Source organism: Lipotes vexillifer, unplaced genomic scaffold, assembly GCF_000442215.2.
Source record: "Lipotes vexillifer unplaced genomic scaffold, Lipotes_vexillifer_v1.1 scaffold625, whole genome shotgun sequence".
Lineage (NCBI taxonomy): Eukaryota > Metazoa > Chordata > Mammalia > Artiodactyla > Lipotidae > Lipotes > Lipotes vexillifer.
The window spans coordinates 867,016-872,501 of record NW_006771655.1 but is presented as its reverse complement, the minus strand read 5'-3'; the positions used below and the strand labels follow the sequence as shown (position 1 = coordinate 872,501).

General features: G+C 55.4%; 1 protein-coding gene across 1 annotated transcript in view; it reads left to right on the top strand.

Moving 5' to 3' along the window:
- Positions 1–5,486, top strand: part of FOXK1 (forkhead box K1) — a 61,835-nt gene that overhangs the window by 50,272 nt on the left and 6,077 nt on the right. The window lies entirely within an intron of this gene.

Genomic DNA, 5,486 nt, shown 5'->3' with positions numbered 1-5,486 from the left:
TTTCCCTTTATTTTCCCCCGGATTACAGAAATATTACAATATATGTGCACTGTACAAAATTGAAATGTTTCAGAAAATAAAAATTGTGCAGTGACATTCTTGGAGAGAAGTCCATGTTTGCAGGTGCATCTTCTCTGAACATGCCCGAGAGCTTGTCTGACGGGGGTGAGTATTTGTGACCCCTCCCCAGAAAGGTCCCTTGGAGCTCAGAATGTCCTGCAGCTTGTTTTTTCTCCTGCCCCTCTGTGTCTCGGGCTCCTTTCTGTGTCACTGCATCGCTCGTGGCCGCACAGTGGACTGTTGGACGTGTCTCCTTTCTGTGTCACTGCATCGCTCGTGGCCGCACAGTGGACTGTTGGACGTGTCCTGTATTTGATTGACCAGTTCCCCACCGAGGGCCAGGCAGCTGTTTCCAGTTTCCTAGTCTCCTGGGTCTGAAATCGCCTCTCAGAAGTGTCTAAACGGTCCGTGCTGAGGCCATGGAACCCTCAGGTTTGATTATTTTGGTTAAAATACACTTGTTAGGGTCGTGAGCCACAAGATTTTAAGAACGGTGATAAAAATAGAGCTGTGGGCTTCCCTGGTGGCGCAGTGGTTGAGTGTCCACCTGCCGATGCAGCGGACACGGGTTCGTGCCGCGGTCCGGGAAGGTCCCACATGCCACGGAGCGGCTGGGCCCGTGAGCCATGGCCGCTGAGCCTGCGTGTCCGGAGCCTGTGCTCCGCAACGGGAGAGGCCACAACAGTGAGAGGCCCGCGTACCGCAAAAAAAAAAAAAAACAGAGCTGGCTCTGACATACACGCCGGACCTGTGCGGTGGGCTGGGAGCTCAGTATATCCGTTCACCTCCACGGTGGTCCTGTGCGGTGTTGCTGTGTGGTATTGCCGTGCGGTCACATCCTTGCCGTCCCCACTTTACAGATGGGAGACTGAGGTTCTCCAGCAGAGCGGGTAGAACGGCGGGGCTGCGCGTTCAGGAGGTGCCCACAGGGAGAGAGGTGGTACTGATTTCATTTGTGTTTTTTAAAGGTTTATTCACATCACAGTAATATGTGCAGGTGATCTAAGAAAGCAGAAGGTTCTGCAGGGCTGGTGATGACAGAACAGCCCCTGGCCACGCCCAGCCTGTCCTCACGCCCCTCGGCACCTACTCACCTTCTGGTGTCTCTGTTTCAGATCATCATACACTGACTTCCTGTGGGATAGAGGACTTGGCTTTTCCTCCCACCCCATCAGCCCAGCGAGGTCACATCAGAAGTGTTGGTTGATGGCCTCAGTGCGGCTGTGTGACGGCTACACTGCTCAGCCTCTCCCCGGCCTGCGCTCCCGGGAGTTACAGTGTCCCCCTTCTCTGTTTGGTTAGGTCTCCTGGTACCTGGGACGACTGGCACATCCTTCCCATTTACATCATCACCTGGAGCCCAGGCCTCCTCCCGCCTGGCCCCGAGGTGCGGGGGGCGCCTCTGACCCTGGGATCATCTTCCACACCATCCTGGGCATCCCCTCTCTCCCAGCTCCCCAGTCTTCCCTTTCCTGATCTGCTCCTTCCTTTTATTGGACAACATCTTCTAGTCCTGAGGAAGGGGACAGGAGAGGCAAATTTTTTTATAAAAACTTCCACACCTGAAAATTATCATTATTCTCCATTCACACTAGGTAGATGTTTATCCTGGGTAGAGAGTTCTAGGTTGGAAACGTTTTTGCTCAGAACTGATGTCGCTTTCTAGCTTGGAGTGTGTCTGTTAAGAAGTCTGATGCTCCTGTGATCCTGGCCCTTTTGTACACAGTGTGTCCCCCTGGGGGCGTTGCAGGGGGTGGGGGGGCTTGGGTCTTCGGCATCCGCAGCACCGGCCCCGTCTCAGCGGGGTGCCTAGGAGGGGGCTGGACGTTTAATGGGACCCTTTGGATCTGAAGACTCACTTACTGCATTTCTAGGAGGTTATCTTCTGTGACGTTCTCTCCCCCTGCGTACTCGTCGTCCTTTCCCACCTTGTTCTTCCTGTGTCCATCCCTTTCTCTTTTCTGCTTTTCTCAAGTTTCTCCTTCCACCCTTTATTGAACTTTTATTTCTCCTCTTTTTAAAAGTTGTAAGAGCATTTCCTTGTTCTCTAGATGTTCTCTTAATTGTGTCCTGCTGTTGTGAATGCAGCCTCTTCACCTCTTCGGGGCTGTGATCCTGCTGCTTTGTTTTGCCTTCTCCCCGGCAACCCCGCTCCGCCGTCTGGCGTCCTCCGCGAGCCCCTCCTCTGTGTGTTCCCCGTGTCCTGTATGGCCCAGCTGCCCTCCATCCAGGCAAACGAGGCACAGGGCCAGGGTGGAGGGGCCACGCTGCCCCCGCGCCTGGGCGGCCCACGTTCCCACCTCCATTTCAGATCCATTCCCACTTGCTTGTTTTCTTTCAATTATAATTTTTTTCTGTTGAAAAACCCTTCTACAACTTGGAATCGATTTGAGGCAAATTGTGCCATAAGCAGATTTTCTTTAAGTGGCTGAAGCACTTTATAAACAAGTAACAACAAAAGAAAATGTTTCTGGTGCGGGACCAGCAGGACTTCCTTCCCAGGAGGCTGGCTCAGGAGGGGCAGGACCCAGAGCCTCCCGCCTGCGCGCTTTGCTGAGGCCCAGCTGGAGCCGGACCGCCAGGCGTCTGAGCCGGGCAGCAAGGGCTACGCCGTGGGCATGGCATGAGCCCGGACGAGGCTCAGCGCGTCTCTGGGGACAGTGGCCTCTGGTCAGATCTGCTTTTCTCAGCTCAGGCTCTCACCCTCACAGTGAGCCTGGGCGCTCTCTCTCCGTCAGGCTGCTGTGAATACAGGGTGCAGTGTGGTTCCAGGTATGTCTTGGGCGGTCACAGGAGTCATGTTCTGGGCCTGGACTGTCCCAGGGCCCGGCACGTTTGTCCTGGTGAGACAGTGGCCCAGATGCAGGGCAGCCACTGGCAGGACGGGCCAGCCATGAGCCACCTCCACTCCTGACCCGAAGCCCTTCTTGCCTGAACGGAAATGTGAAAGGGGGGTTGGGGGGGGTCAGTGACTGACGTCCTAAAGTGCGTCTTCCGCGTCGTTACCACTTTCAACCTCAAGGTGAGAAGAACGGTGTTTATCATGTGATGTCGGGTAGTTCCAGGCTGCTTGGCCTCTGCTGCTCTACTCCATCTGCAGATCAGACTTCCCCACCCCGGGCACTTGGGGGGCCCCTGAAGCGGGCGGCTCTTTGCTGAAGCCTGGCGTCCCAGGGGGTCCGCCATTTCCTCTCCCCTACCCCTCTAGAGATAAAATGTGTGTTTATGCTGTAGGAATCTTTCCTATTTTGCTGATTGTCAGGGACTTTGCAGAGGACTAGGAAACTCCCTCGGGGGACACTCAGTGTCTTGGTCAGTCCCAGGGTGGAAAATGTGTGTTTATGCTGTAGGAATCTTTCCTATTTTGCTGATTGTCAGGGACTTTGCAGAGGACTAGGAAACTCCCTCGGGGGACACTCAGTGTCTTGGTCAGTTTCCCCAGGGTGGGACACACACCCCAGACGCCCAGACACACCCGCCCACACACCCACCCACCCACCCATGAGGCCCGCCTTTGACTCGCATGTTCCCAGCCCAGAGACGTCCTGCTCACCTCCTTCCACCTCTGCTCCTTCCCTCCGGACGTGTGACGCCAGGGTGGCTGGGTACCAGGCACAGCCCTCTGGGCCGAGGCCAGCCTGCAGTGACGGCTGAATGGGGTTTATTGAGGTCTGTGCGGCGGTGTGCGCGAACGCACGTTCTCCAGGCTGGGCCTGCTGGGCCCTCTGGGCATCAGCGGTGCCCTGTCCCCGCGGACGCTTCCCCAGGAAGGGTTTGTCAGCACAAGCTGGCGCGCGTCGTAGAAAGTGGCATGGAGGCTGCCCGGCCTCTTCTCCCGTTTGCGAGCCCGCTGTTCATTATTTCCACTAGAAATCATCCTGTGGGGAATGACAGACTTTTCTCTGGGTTTTGCTTTTTGAGAGTTAGATATAAATTTTCTATGATCTTTTACAAAATATGGACTTGGGACAGGCCATGGATCCCCGGTGCCCAAGCCCAGAAGTCGCTGTCTGTGGTCTGCACTGGTCAGGGTGCCCCGTGGGTCACACAGGTCAGATGTCAGTGAGGTTTTCCCAGATCAGCCCTGCACTGTCTGTTTCCACCAACCTGGACGTTTCCTGATCTGTGCTGAGGCCAGTGTGTTTCGGGGGACGGTTCTCGCCCCCCTGTGGTCAGAGCATGGGCCAGGCGTGGTGTTTTGGTTCACTTGTGTGCAAGTCCAGAAGGGGCGCTGAACATGTCTGGGACTGGAGCTGGCGAACCGGTGCTTCTGTGCTGGCACATCCTGCAGCACCACGTCGTTGGAGGAAGCAGGGCAGAGAGTCTTCAGGGAGCCCCCTCCCTCCAGCCCCCATCAGGGTTGCACCTTCATTGAACCACTGCGTGCCATGGCATTTGGTCCCCAGGTGGACGCATTTGGAAGACCTGATGCTGAGTGTGTGAGCATGTTACTAGTAAGACGCTTTCTCTCCCCTCCTACCTTACTTTATAAGCTTGGGTTTTGTATGTTTCGTTCAAAATGAAATTCAGAAAGAGCTGCTTTTATTACTGCATCCTACCTTACGGTTGGTTAAAATTTCTATACTCACAGGACTTACTGTCTCCATGTTTGGGGAATCTAGGGGAGAGAAGAACAAGAATTCTCAAAAAAAAAAAAAAAAAAAAAGATTCCTTCAAATTTCTACATAGATTGCAGATTCCTGACCAAAAAGGGGTAATTACTGACCGTAGTGGAATTCACCATTCATATCAGCTGCCAGGTTTTCCCCAGTCACAGTGTTTTATTTTTTCGTTCTTCCCTTCCCGTGTTTACTAACTTGTCTCCTGAGCCCCTCCTTCAAAGCCACAGACAGCTCCCCCCTCTGGGGAGCTGGGCAGGGAAGCCAGTGACGGCAGCCCAGCCGGAGACGAGGCTGTGCTCGTGTGTCCAGGAAAGTGGCACAAAGAGCTTTCACATGAGCTTGACTTGTGGGGATTTGGGGGGCGTCTTGTCATCTGGACAATGGCGGGAACGCCTGGCCGCGTTGGAAGCATGGAGGGCGACTTCCGGGGGTGCTGGTGGATGAGGGCAGGCGGGGACGGGCAGGAGGGGGGCAACCCCGGGCTCTGTCAGCTCTCAGCAGGGACACTTTTTACCTGGGTTTGGGACCCACTTTCAGAGCTTGTGAATACTTGTAACTTACAGAATCAAACTTTCGACATGGCTTGAAGATCGCAGTCCACCTTGTTAGCAGCAGGAACTGGGCCACGCCCGTGGTTGGCGGGCCCCGCCCGTGGTTGTGGCTGGCGGGCCCCCCGCTGTGCCAGCTGCGGGGACAGACCGCAGACAGGTCGGGCCGTGCGGGCTGAGACTCGGAGTGGGAGCCCCGATGTTTCCCGCCCACGGATTGGCTTGCAGCTTCCAACGGGAGAGGAGCTCTCCCCCC